The sequence below is a fragment of the Saccopteryx leptura genome, chromosome 7 (genome assembly GCF_036850995.1).
Source record: "Saccopteryx leptura isolate mSacLep1 chromosome 7, mSacLep1_pri_phased_curated, whole genome shotgun sequence".
Lineage (NCBI taxonomy): Eukaryota > Metazoa > Chordata > Mammalia > Chiroptera > Emballonuridae > Saccopteryx > Saccopteryx leptura.
The window spans coordinates 2,970,567-2,986,009 of NC_089509.1; positions in this window are offsets into that span (position 1 = coordinate 2,970,567).

The following is a 15,443-nucleotide window of genomic DNA, read 5'->3' on the forward strand; positions in this document are numbered from 1 at the left end:
AGAAAATGAGAAAACATTTTTAGGACACCACAGAACACTCAAGCACTCTCACAAAATAATCTTACAGTTAAAATATTGGGTGGGTACATGTCTCCTTTCTCTTTCTTTTATTTTTATTTTTGTCCGGCTGCAGTCCATCTATAACTGCTTGTTCATTAATTCAGTTAGATTTGACAAGATTGATGTCTTTGGGGTGCAGAGAGAGATAGTTGTGAGTATTACTGCTAATGCGGGAAAGTATAAAGATAGCAGGTAAACAATATAAGATGTAGAGTAAAATGTCATTTTATGTCATTGGAAAGGTTCACTTGGAAAAAAAGAGGTATGTGTGTGTGAGAAAGAGAGGAGAGCACAATACACACAAACACAGAAGATAGTGTGGGGCTCAACTGAATAAACCTTTACAGTATGCATGCTGCACTCTAAGCTATATAGATACCATACCCTGGGATAAAAACAGGTCCTTTCAAAGTATTAAAAAAAGCAGAAAAACATACATTTGTATGCTGATTGAGGTGGTAATACAGTGCAAGAAGAGTTTCTAGAATAGTGAGTTGTCCCAGGTTTTTCTAGAAGGAAACAATACCTGCATTAAGACAGTCAGGTAAAAGAGAGGTAGAAAGCCAGACTAGATGTAGGAAACATTCTAGATAATATAAAACTTTCCATAAAGCACTGAATGTGCAGAAGTTATTGAGGTCAGCCATACAAAGGTCTCGAGGACTCTTCATGTCATATCAGGGACAATACGGAGCCTCTGAGAGTCCCAATGTTGAGATTTGATCAAATATCTCTGACACATGTGTAGAGATAGGGATTGAAGTATCAAGGTTTGAGGTACAAGTAAACAACAATTACATCTTATACACTGGTAAGTCAGTGGCTCAAAGTGTGTGGTAATGAGAATTATTCAAAATTGTAAAATATTAAAGTCTCATTAAATTAACTTATCTCACCAAGCATTTAACCGAAGACATCTCTCTCTTTCTCTCACACACTTTGTCTCATTTTCCAAGAAGTACATATTAGCACATTTTTAAAGAAGAGACATTGCATACAAAATTAACTCAAAATGGGTTAATGATTTAAGTCCAAGACCTAAATCCACAAAACTTCTACAGGAAAACAGAGAGAAAATCTCAGCGTTATTATTTTTTCTGGACATGACATCAAAGGCATAAGCACAAAAGCAAAAGTGAACAAGTGAAAAGACACACACTAAACACTTCCACATAACAATGGAAACCACCAAAATAGTGAAAAGGCATCATGAGAGAGAAGGAAAAAATTGCAAACCCTACATCTAATAAGGAGTTAATATCAAATTATATAAGAAAATCATATAACCCCATAGCAAAAAAACAAACAAACAAAAAGAACAACAAAAAACTGGTTACAAAATAGTCAAAGGACCTGAATAGATATATTCTCAAATAAGAAATACTAATAGCCAACAGGTATAAAAAGGTGTTCAACAGCACTAATCATCAGGAAAATGCAAATCAAAGCCACAAAGAAATATGACCTCATTCCTGTTAGGATGGCTATTGTCAAAAAGTGAAGAGATGATAAGTGTTGGTGAGAGTGTGGAAATAAAAGGAGTCCTTCATTGCTGTTGTTCAAATATAAATTGCTGCAGCCATTACAAAGCAGTATGTAAAATTCTTCCTTAAAAATTTAAAAATAGAACTACCATATAGTCCATCAATTCCACTTCTGGATATATACCCAAAGGAGATGAAATAACTGTCTTGAAGAGTTATCTGCATCCACATATTCATTGCAACGTTCTTCACAGTAGCCAAGACAGAAACAACATAAGTGTCTGCTGATGAATAAACTGTATTCAATCATTCTGAGCATTTGTGACAGCATCTATGGACTCTGAGAGCATTATTCTAAGTAAAAGAAGTGCAACAGAGAAAGACGAATACTGTATGGTGTCATTTGCATGTAGAATCTAGAAATGCCAAACTTTTAAAAGCAAAGAGTAAAATTGTTGTTGCCACGGTCTGGGAATAGGAGAAATGGGGCGACATTGGTCAAAGGGTATAAACTTTCAGATATAAAAGGAACAAGTTCTGGAGACTTTCCATAAAGCACTGAGTGTGCCAGAAGTTATTGAGGTCAGCCCCACAAAGGTCTCGAAGACTCTTCATGGTGACTGTAGTTAATAATTCTGTACTGTACTTGAAATTGCTAATGGATCTTGTTTTTGCCACACCTGCCAAAAAAATAAGTATGTGAGATGATATGTTAATTAGCTTGAATGTGATGATTATTTCACAATGTACAGGTATATCAAATCATCACATTGCCCTCCTTACATATGTACAATTTTAATTTGTCAATTATGCCCCATTAAAGCTGTGAGAATAACTGTAAGAATGTTGATCTTTTAGGGACTGGTTGTGAAGTCCATAAAATACACAAAAGTTGAATTTCTGTGCAAAGGGGAGTTCATGTTACCATTAAAGCCATGGTTAGAAAGTTCATGTCTTTATGGAAGGAACACAACATCAGAGTTGGGCAGGCAGATTGACCAGTTATAGCTCAGTTACCACCAGTTCTGTGACCTTGGGTAAATCTCATAAACCACCTGTGCCTTAACTTTTTCACTTAAAAAATTATATAGAAAATAACATTTCCATTATTGGCTTTTAAACTAAATTGTATTCTCTATGCAAACCCCTAGTGGAGGACCTAGATCTGATTCACTTTTATAAATTGAAAAAGCAAATAGATTAAAAGGCAAGGGATTTGATTTTTCTTTCAAAGTAAGATATGACTTAACCAGACACTAGCAAAAATTATGTACCGTGAACCAAATACTTGGAAAGGATATCTAAAAATTATGAATGACAATGACAGCATATTTTTAATAACGGCAAGTACTCCTTATTCAGGTCTATTATTTCTGCCTTTATGTGCAAATAATGTTTGTTGATATGGTGTGAACAAAGGGCCAGCAGAGAAGCCTAATTATAGTGACCTCCACCAATACCAAAGTTTTTTAATGGAAAGCTAAGCTTTTCATAAACTCATAGTGATAAAAATAACAGTTAACATTTAGAGTACTTACTATGTCACTGAGTGACCATCTTCTTCATGCCCTCATTTAATCATCTCATTAATTTTACAAGTTTCATGTCACTATCTGTGTTTTTTTTTTTGTTTTTTTGTTTCTTTTACAGGGACATAGAGAGAGTCAGAGAGAAGGATAGACAGAAACAGACAGGAATGGAGAGAGATGAAAAGCATCAATTATCAGTTTTTCGTTACAACTCCTTAGTTGTTCATTGATTACTTTCTCATATGTGCCTTGACCACGGGCCTTCAGCAGAATGAGTAACCCCTTGCTTGAGCCAACGACCTTGGGTCCAAGCTGATGAGCTTTTTGCTCAAAACAGATGAGCCTGCGCTCAAGCTGGTGACCTCGGGGTCTCGAACCTGGGTCCTTCCGCATCCCAGTCCGATTCTCTATCCACTGCGCCTCCGCCTGGTCAGGCACTATCTGTTTTTTTAAATAAATGAGTTTACATAAATGGTCTCAGGTCAACGAGATAATGAATAGTAGAGTCAAGTTAAAATGTGGTTTGATTTGAATGGAAATCCAATGCAGTCCCATAGATTTTACAAAGAAAGAGAAAGATGCAATAATTGCAATAAGATTATTGGGTTTTTTATTTTAATCTTTAATTTATTGTGTTGACATAGTTTCAATTGTCCCACTCAATATAAACCCTCTACACTCTGCATTGTGTCCCCCATGCTCCATGTAAAGTCTCTTTCCATTTCTATTTCATCCTCTTTAGCCCCCCACCTCAACCCCCCTTTTCTCTCTGGGAATTGCTACCCTATTGTCTGTTTTTATGGTTATGTATATATAATTTGGCAAATCCCTTTGCCTTCTTTGATCCCATCTCCTCTTTCATCTTTCTTCTGACAGAAGTTCTTCTTTTCCCTGTGACCCTGCTTCTGTTTCTATTTTGTTCCTCAGTTTATTGTGTTCATTAAATTTCACATGTAAGTGAGATCATATTATATTTGTCTTTCTCTGCCTGGCTTATTTGACTTAGCATAATAATCTCCAGCTCCATCTTTGCTGTCGCGAAAGTTAATATTTCCTTCTTTTTCACTGCCACATAGTATTTTATTGTGTATATGTACCACTGCTATTTATCCACTCATCCACTGATGGACACTGGGGCTGTTTCCAGATTTTGGCTACTGTAAATAATTTTGCAATGAACATAGCAATGTATATTTTCTTTTGAATTAGTATTTTGGGTTTCTTAAGATATATTCCTGGAAGTAAAATAGCTGGGTCATAAGGCATTCCATTCATAATTTTTTTAGGAAATATACTGTTTCCCACACTGGCTGCATGAGTCTGCATTCCCACCAGCAGTGCAGGAGGCTTCCCTTTTCTCCATACCATTGCCAGCACTTGTGTATTAATTTGTTAATGAAAGCCATTCTGACAGATGTGAAGTAACATCTCATTATCGTTTTAATTTGCATATCTCTAATGATAAATGACATTGAACATTTTTCTATATGCATCTTGACTGTCCTCTTTGAAGAAGTGTCTATTCAGGTTCTTTGCCCATTTTTAATTGTATTATTTACCTTCCTGGTGTTGAGTTTTAGAAGTTCTTTATAAATTTTGGTTATTAACCTATTATCAGATGTATCAGCGAGTATGTTGAGTATGTTCTCCCATTGAATGGTTTTTTTATGTTGTTAATGGCATCTTTTGCTGTGCAAAAGCTTTTTAGTTTGATATAGTCCCATTTGTTAATTTTGTTCTTTATTTCATTGTGTATTGTTACAAGAGATTTCTGAGAGTCTACTGCCTATATTTTCTTCCAAGAATTTTATGGATTTGTGACTTACATTTAAGTCTTTTATTTATTTGAGTTTGTTTTCATGAATGGTGTAAGTTGGTAGTCTAGTTTCATTTTTTGCATGTACCAGTCTAATTTCCTCAGCACCATTTATTAAAGAGACTGTCTTTACTCCCTTGCATAATCTTGCCTCCCTTGTCAAATATTTATTGACCCTAAAACCATGATTTTATTTCTGGGTTCTCTGTTTTGTTCCATTGATCTATATGCTTGTTCTTATGCCAATACCAAGCTGTTTTAATTAAAATGGCCTTGTAGTATAGCTTGAGATCAGGAAGTGTAATACTTTCCACTTAGTTCTTCATTTTTAAGATTTCTGAGGCTATTTGGATTCTATTTTGGTTTCATATACATTTTTGTAATATTTTTTCTGGACCTGTGTAGCATGGCATTAGTGTTTTAATAGGAATTTCATTGAATCTATATATTGCTTTAGGTAGTATGGAAATTTAAATCATGTTAAATCTTCCTATCCATGAACATGGTATATGATTTCACTTGTTTGTATCTTCCTTGATTTATTTTTCCAATGTCTTATAATTTTCTGGGGACAAGTCTTTTAGCTTCTTAATTAAATTTATTCTTAGGTACATTACCCATATTTAAACTGCAGACATTTTGAACTAGCAAGAAGGTAGATGCAACTTTTTTATTTTTTTATACTGTTTTTCAGTTACAGTTTACATTCAATATTATTTTGTATTAGTTTCAGATTACAACATATTGGATAAATAATCAATTACTTCACAAAGTGTTCTCCCTGATATTTCTGGTACCTGACTGGCACCATGAATAGTTATTACAATGTTATTAACTATATTTTCTTTTTTTATTATTAATTTTAATTAGTTGACATAGATCAATCAGGGTACATAGGTTCAGAGAAAACATCTCCAGATTATTTTGACATTTGATTATGTTGCATACCCATAACCCAAAGTCAAATTGTCTTCTGTCACCTTCTATTTGTTATTTTATGCCCTTCCCCTCCCCCCACCCTCCTCATTCTCTCCCCCCCCCCCCGTAACCACCACACTCTTGTCCATGTCCCTGAGTCTCATTTTTATGTCCCACCTATGTATGGAATAATATAGTTCTTAGTTTTTTCTGATTTACTTATTTCACTCCATATAATGTTATCAAGGTCCATCCATGTTGTTGTAAATGATCCGATGTCATCATTTCTTATGGCTGAGTAGTATTCCATAGTATATTTGTACCACATCTTCTTTATCCAATCTTCTATTGAAGGGCTTTTTGTTTGTACTTTGCATCTCCATGACTATTCTGTAACTATCAAACTGTACTTCTCACTCAATTCATCACCTTTTTCACCTGATGCCCAATCCACCTCCTCTCTAGAAACCATCAGTCTGCTCTCTGTAAGAAAGATGTAATTTAAATGTGCATCATTCTTTCAGTAATTTCATGTGACCTGGTGAAAGGTCTGGTCTTTTAATTGGTGGTCTAATATTTCAGGATATTTTTCTTAGGTTTTTAGAATACTTACTATGAGAAGAGATGACAACTTTTGAAGAAATTTATTTTATAATAAAAAACAAACTTGAAGCCCTGGCCAGTTAGCTCAGTGGTAGAGAATTGGCCCAGTATGTGGAAGTCCTGGGTTTGATTCCTGGCCAGGGCTCACAGGAGAAGTGCCCATCTGCTTCTCCACCCTTTCCTCTCTCCTTTCTCTCTATCAATCTATTCCCTTCCCACAGCAAAGTCTCCACTGGAGCAAAGTTGGCCCGGGCGCTGAGGATGGCTCCATGGCCTCCACCTCAGGCAATTGAATGGCTCCGGCCACAATGGAGCACCCCCCCCAGATAGGCAGAAAATCACCCCCTGGTGGATATGCCAGGTGGATCCCAGTTGGGTGCATGTGGGAATCTGTCTGACTTCCTCTCTGCTTCTAACTTTGGAAAAATTAAAAAACAAAAAAACAAAGAAAACTTGACAGAGATTATTTTGCAAAGCCCATAAATTAAGCATGTTTAAAGAATAACAGAAAGGAAACAGAAAAATCCTGTGCTGCTTTGGATTAACTGGGTACCATATTTACTCTAAAGAGATTGGCTCAGTACATATATGGAAGATATTTACCTATGATGCAGACTTGTCTTAATTATATAGAGAAGAGAAATTAATGTTTAGGGGAGTTTACAACCAGGCCATGCACTGTACAAGAAGATGTCAAATATTTTGATAAGTATCAAATATAATACTCTTGTATTACAAATACTATTAATCTCAGTGGGGTTTTTTTCCAGGAGATTACACAAATTGTCAAAGGGAGTTTTAACTAACTTCATGCCACAAAGCTAGTAGGTTGTACATATGGAGTTTGACTCTTTCCCTCATCCTCACACTGTATCAAACTGGCTGTCATTTAGTGAACACTATTTCTTTTAAATGACTAAGAAAAAAATAAAAGTTTTGTAATTATTATAATTTTATAATATTTAATAACTATTCTCTATTAGGTCAAAATTCTTAGCAGAATTTTTACAACTGCTGTCTACAAAGTTTATTAAAACATTTGACTGCTTTGATACTTTAGTTGTTACTAATTTGTTACTATTTCAGTATTAAAATATAAAAAAATCACTCATTTCTATTAAATGGGTTATAAATAAAACATGAAATAGATTATGTTCTCCCCTTCAGGTCTTACGTCCAGTTCTGTCAAATGCCACGTGTAGACTACCACTCCTTCCAGTGTCCAACACACTAATTGTCTTGGTCCTCTAATAATTTCAGAAGTAAAAGTAACAGTCTGACCAGGCAGTGGTGCAGTGGATAGAACATTAAACTGAGACACAAAGGACCGTGTTCTTAACCTCAAGGTTGCCGGTTTGAGCACGGGCTGACCAGCTTGAGCAAGGGGCCTCTGGCTTGAACGTGGGATCATAGATATGACCACATGGTCACTGGCTTGAATCCATAGGATGCTGGCTTAAACCCCCAGGTCACTGGCTTGAACCCAAGGTCGCTGGCTTAAGCAAGGGGTCTCTGTACTCTGCTGTAGTCCCCCAGTCAAAGCACATACGAGAAAGCAATCAAAGAACAATGAATGAGCTGTAACAAAAAATTGATGCTTCTCATCCTTCTTCCTTCTTAACTGTCTGTCCCTATCAGTCCCTCTCTCTGTCTCTCTTTCTGTCTTTGTCACAAAGAAAAAGAAGTACAGCCTGACCAAGTGGTGGATCAGTGGATAGAGTGTTGGACTGGGATGCAGAGGACCCAGGTTTCAGACCCTGAGGTCGCCAGCTTGAGCGCGGGCTCATCTAATTTGAGCAAAGCTCAGCAGCTTAAGCCGAAGGCTGCTGGCTCAAGCAAGGGGTCTTTCAGTCTGCTGTAGCCCCCTGGTCAAGGCACATATGAGAAATCAATCAATGAACAACTAAGGAACTGCAACGAAGAGTTGATGTTTCTCATCTCTCTCCCTTCCTGTCTGTCTGTTCTTATCTGTCCCTCTCTCTCTGACTCTCTCTGTCTCTGCCACAAAAAAAAGAAAAAGAAGTATATGCAACATGCAGTAGCTATTGTCCTGCATGTCAAGGTACAAATACTGCTAAGCTCCCCTCTTGATGGATACTCAAGACCTGGTCAGTTTAATCAAAAGAATTAATTGATTGTAAAGGTACACCATCATTCAAAATGATTCACTTTTACTTGAAGAGGCCACACTAAAAAAATGCAAAAGATATCATCTTTCTCATCCACAAACTGAACTATAAATACTGAATCTATCAATATTTTGGTCAAGTTGAGCAAATTAACTCACCCTTCTGAGCCTCAGTATCTTCTACTGTAAAATCAAAATATTAATTTCAGGGAGTGATTCTGAAATTATATAGGATAACTTATGCAAAGTTCTTGATTCATTTTTTATATTCAGTTATTATTATATATCATCCCTTTTCGAAATACTTTCTACTCCCTCCAACTTTTCTTTGCCCCAGGCTCATGTGTCATCAAAAAATAAGCCAATTCCCTTTACATATTTGCTGAATATGGCATGAACATTTTTTTAAAAATGAAACACCAAAAAACAAGAGGTTTTATTTGACATCCTTCAACTGTATAACCACCTGACATCAGTTTATTATATAGACACAAGCACTGTCTCCCTTCCTTTCCTGAACCTGTAAGTAAATATATAGCGGTTTTTCCACCATACAAAAAAAAACATATAGAACTTTGAGGAATAAGAAATATCTGCCTTTCTAAATCAATGATCAAAACTGAGAACAGCGTGCATGTGACCTTTTCAAAATAACAGAATATGAGCTGATAGTAACAGGAAGTCTTGTATTAGGTTTTCAGTGCTCACATATTTCTGTCCACTATAAAGTAGCTGTTTATCCAAATTGAATCCATTCACTGCTAGGGTGAATGAAGGTCACTGGGAAAAATCAGCTCAGGACTGTAGTGGCTGACAGGGCTTTTGTAGGTCCTGCTAACAAATAACTATTGGTGGCCTCCCAAGAATCAAAGAGAACCAATTTTGAAACTGGTCTTATTTGTGTGCAGAAAATCCAAAAGCACAGCTAAAAACTTGTGTGTGATAAAATATCCTCAGGTAACACTTATAATGCATTTACCACCATCCTTACAAGATTGATTGATTCAGTGCTTACCAAGGATTTGTCTTATTTCTGAATTTAATGCATTTTCAATGTTACTTATTGCTTTAATAATCATTATTGTCAATTTTTGAAAAATAGTATTTGCCATTTCTGAAAATACAGTACAGTGGTACCTTGAGATACAAACATACCAACAAACAAATTTTAAAATACGAGCTGCAACTCATTGTATATTTTTGTTTGAGATCCGAGCGAAATTCTGAGATAAGAGTTGTGATTCGGGAAGCTGTCGCTATTTGGCGCGTTGGCGCACGGTCCAGTATCAGCAGTTTGATATATGAGTTGACTGGCTTACAAGCTCAGTTACAGAATGAATTAAATTTATATCTCAAGATAACACTGTAAAAGGCTGATCTTATTTTAAGGCTGGAGTGAGCGTAAAACTAGACACTACACCTACCTAGACACTACTACCTAGCCACCATTTTGGTTAAGTTTGCTTTTATTAATTAATTAATTTATTTATTTATTTATTTATTAATGACTGGGGCTACCTTTAGCAAGGTAATTATTTCTCTGAACTCCTGTGTTGGTATGAGATGCTACAGTCACTCCAACAATTAAGGAGTTTGGTTCTAAGACACCCTGAAGGCCTTAGCTCTTCAGATTGACTTCGGTTAGTCCCTCTCTCAAAGAGACATTTTAATTGCAACCTTTGATGAAAATATTCATTTAAAAAAATTAATTTATTACCAACCAAACTGATTTAAGATTTTCTCCCATTAAACAAATATGAAAGACATACATCTAAATACCCACTTTATAAAGTAAAATGTAAAAAAATGTTATAACATAGAAATGTATTTTAATAATACAATTGTATTATTTTATTGCAGTCAGAACATTGATTATTACAAGCTAACAATCAATGGAAAATCAATTATATGAATACTTTAAAAATAATAAGTTGTACTGCACACTTGGAATTTACATTAAAGTTAGAATAAAATTGTTTGGCTGGCTTCTTTGTAATAAAGTGGAACATGGAACACTCTAGTTGTTAATTTCCTTATGAACACACCCACACACACATATAAAATAGTTTGGCAAGTATTAAACTAATTAGAAATTATTGTGTAGGAACATGGGAAAAAGATCTTCATTTACATCAATTCCCTTCACTGGTGTCACTGTAATGCCTTTTCTCATCAGGTAAGGTCTAAGTCATCAGCATAGCCTTCAATGGCAAATGAATAAATAATATTTAAATTCTAGTTGTAATTGTGCCTATTTACTCTTGCCAATAAGTCAGATGCAACCAGAACAAGAGTGCATGATCAAAAGAGTAAATGCCTTGGAAAAAACTGACCTTGGTTGCAATTTTGGTTTCACTATTTATTAACTGTGAAAACCTGGGCAGATTCCTTTAGCCATATGACCTCATCTCTAAAATGGTCATGATAGTGACCTCATAGAATTATTTAAGATTGTAAACAGGGAAAATTTATGTAGAACAAACCAGTGCAGAGCCAAACCCCAAACTGAATTCAAATTAATTTTCCTATAAAAAATGACATGAACATGGGTCATTGCAAACAAGGAAACTTGAACATCATGGTACACAGCCTGAGCTCTGCAAATCTAAGCATGTTGCTCTATTAACATCACAGGGGCCTGACCAGGTGGTGGCACAGTGGATAGAGTGTCGGACTGGAATGCGGAAGACCCAGGTTCAAGACCCTGAGGTCGCCAGCTTGAGTGCGGGCTCATCTGGTTTGAGCAAAGCTCACCAGCTTGGACCCAAGGTTGCTGGCTTGAGCAAGGGATTACTCCATCTGCTGAAGGCCCATGGTCAAGACACATACAAGAAAGCAATCAACGAACAACTAAGGTGTTACAACGAAAAACTAATGATTGATGCTTCTCATCTCTCTCCATTCCTGTCTGTCTGTCCCTATCTATCTGATTCTTTCTCTGTCTCTGTAAAAAAATAAATAAATAAAAAATAAAATAAAATAAATCGCAGGGTGAGTTTTCTTTTGTAATTCATGAAGATTCTCCGCCTTATGTTCTCATCACCTATAGGAAATGACTTAGTCTCTAAGCATCAACTTCCTTGGCAATACATAATTTCTTGTCCTAGGCAAGAAATAGTTCTTTCTCACCTGTTATTATTTCATGATGAATATGATACTATTTATTTCTATCTAAAACTGTACACACCCACCAGTACCTTTAATCCACTCAAACCCACTCTCATAATAGTCAGCAAGGTCATAAAATATAACAGTGTTTTTCCCCCAGAGGTATAAAATATATGCTGTAAAAAAATAAAACCATTATTTCTCAGTTACAAGGTAAGACCTAAATATCACCTTCATAAAACCAGATAGGCAGACCTTCAAACTAAGAAGCTTCTGGGAAAAGTTCACAATTTGTTGGTGATTTTCTCAATATCTAAGACTTTTCTCCACTCTATGTTGGCTAATTGTGTCAAAAATGTGGAAAATGGATCTAGCTCTCAGGAGTGGATAAGTTTTAACAGACTTCACACAAATATAAAAAAGCAGGATGATAACTTATTTTCTTATAATAAAGACATAGTATTATGAAGACCAAATACATAAAATCCTCATCATCAGTATGGTTTCTTATTCTTTTCTTTCACTATGAGAAATTACTATTACGTGCAAGTGAAAAATAGAAATTTTCATAATTCATGTTCTCTTTTGTAGATATTCCAAAGACTTATGAATCAAATGGGACAGGAGAGAGAATTCTCACTTGAGTATTTTGTAGTTTACTTTTTTGATGAATTTTTTTTATAATAGCAGGACTGCTTCCCTCCCTATATATAAAATATTTTTGTTATTGATCTTTCTAGACTGTGACTATTTCTTAAATGATCACTTGTAAACATTGTTACTGCTTGAAGCTATTTTATTTACTCAGGTCATAGAAAGTGTATTGGTTTTGAGGACCTTGCTAGTAAAACCAAGAATCGAGTGGGAAACATCCCAAGCTGTAGACTTGAGTGCCATGAGGGCTGTGGTCCTGCTTTTAATTGTGTTTTTATGAATACTTCCCTAAGAGGATCTAATAATACAAACATACAAACTCTCTCTCTCTCTCTCTCTCTCTCACACACACACACACACACACACACGCACACACACAGCTATCCACAGCATTTGTAGTATATTTGAAATAATAAAAATTATCAAACATAAAGCATACATTGAAACAATTTCTAACTCTAGCTAATAACTGGTCATTTTAAGTATTATGTAATCACCACATCAACAGTCACCTTTATTCCTGGAATATCTTTACAACACCTGCTAATATTTTTATGTCAATGATTATATCTCTTTAAAAATTTTAAAAAAATAGATACACAGTAAATTGCAGGAGAAGCCAATTAATAATGACTTGAGTAAAAATTTTTATTTATTAAACTTGTATTGGTAATCTATTCAGTGTTTGGTATAAGTAAAAAGATTATTTAAAGACCTTCAGTATCTAGGTCAGAGAGTCTGAGAAAAATGGCACTCATCATCTATAAAGTCCTCAACAAATGAATTGGGGTCACAAGATAGAGATTGCTCTCTCTTGATTACATTGTGTTCATTGATTGAATTTAAAGGCTGTGTCTGAAGCAGCTTGTGGCCTGGGTGTTTTGATGTGCTCCTTCCTTCAAATTATATTATCAGCAAGGGGTCAGGACAATAAAGGTGCTGTATTTGTGAAGGTCTAAAGCCTCTCCTCTCCCATCTCCTACTATTGTTTCCTGGACTGTTTACTATGGTTGTCTAAGGAAAATACAGAAAGATTCTCAGTATTTACTGACTCTCAGGCATGAAGGTAGACCAGAATGACCTACACAGTGTATAATTTCTGTACAAAGGATGGCAACAAAAGTCCAAGTTCTAGAATATACAGAAATTGTGTAATCTTTTTCTTTGTCTATGTGATGTATGTAGCTATTTCTGCAATCCAGGGAATTCTACCCAAGCTGAAAATCCTCTTTATACTCAGAGTTTTCCCCAAGTCATGATTTCTAAGTCTTGGACTGATAACCGTGCTTGCCCCCACCTCTGTCTACTATATTTTAATTGCCTTCTCATACAAAAGTTCCTGGGTTTCCATTTGCTTATGGGTCAGACAAGATGGAGTGGCCAATGGGAAGCTGTGTCCCAGGGCTTGTGATAAGGAATACAAATGGCTCGAAGCAAACTGAGTTATAGCAACCTCATGTTGTTGTTGTTGCTTTAATTTTATTTTATTTTTTCAACAAATTTATTGTAAGCATAATTTTTCAAAATTACAAAATGACCTGATATTTCCAATATTATTATTAGGAGTAAAATTAATATTATAAATATCTTTATTAATGTTATTAGGAGTAAATTTTAAACATTCTGATAGAATTATTATTAGAGTAGCCCTAGTAGGCTCATCCCAGGAAACTTTATAAAGGGGTAAGGTTTCTTTTACCCCCCCCCCCAAAAAAAATTGCCTTAACTTTCTGTGAAATTGACAGTGAACTGCAAGAGAAATCAACCAGTTTTACATGAAATAAATAATAAGATTTTCCTGAGAAGCCTGTTTTCTGACTTTTGAACAACTCAGATTTTCTATAAACTTTATTCACTAACTGAGGGACTAGAAAGGAAAAGAAAATAATTCATTTTTGCTATTTCAGGTATCATATTCACATTCAAAGCACGTTCTAACAATTATTTTCAGAAATCTTCACATTTTCCTGATGGGTAGGTATGTTTTAATCCCAATTTTATAGATGAAAATTTCTGACACAAGTGATTTGCTTGCAGCAGCACTGGGACCCAATGTCAAGACCAGAATTCCAAATCAACATCTGACACTCAGAAAACTTGATTGTGACACTTTCTAAATACAACACAAATTTTTAAAAAAATGGTTTTAACTGTCCTTATTAATATAAAATTCTGGACAGGGTTCTAAGACAGAGACTCTCCAAGTCCCTGAGACCAAGGAAATTAGTAAGACAGTGTGTTGGCAGCATGTTGTAAGAGGAATACTGTAGTAAATAACTTTGTATGTTAATTAATTCATCATTTATATGCATTAATTAAACAAATACTTATATAACAAGCAATTAGGGATTAAATTACATATATACATATGTAAAACACACACAACTGTCATTATTGCTTATAGTAATTATTTAGTGTTAGTCTAGTAAATGATTTACATATATCTTAAATAAATCAATTGTCAGGTTATATTTACAACTTGGAAGTCTCAAAAACTTCTAAATTGAGAAAACTAACCTAAAGTAATTGTGCCCTACAGACACTAACAAGAAGTAAATAGAGAAATTCTCTGGATCCAACAAACTTAAATTTATGTCACAAAGATATATAATATAAAATAAGTGGTATAGTAGTATGTATAAAAAAGTAACTAATCCCACAAGATACAATGAAAAAAAAGTACAAAAGTAAAAAAGAAAATAGAACCACAAAGACTTTAGATACAGATGTGTTAAATATGCATACTAAAAATATTAAAGGCCCTGGCCGGTTGGCTCAGTGGTAGAGCGTCAGCCTGGCGTGCAGAAGTCCCGGGTTCGATTTCCGGCCAGGGGACACAGGAGAGGCGCTCATCTGCTTCTCCACCCCTCCCCTTCTCCTTCCTCTCTGTCTCTCTCTTCCCCTCCTCAGCCGAGGCTCCACTGGAGCGAGGATGGCCCGGGCGCTGGGGATGGCTCCTCGGCCTCTGCCCCAGGCGTTAGAGTGGCTCTGGTCGCAACAGAGCGACACCCCGGAGGGCAGAGTATCGCCCCCTGGTGGGCACAGCGTCGCCCCCTGGTGGGCGTGCCGGGTGGATCCCGGTTGGGCGCATGCGGGAGTCTGTCTGTCTCTCCCCGTTTCCGGCTTCAGAAAAATACAGAAAA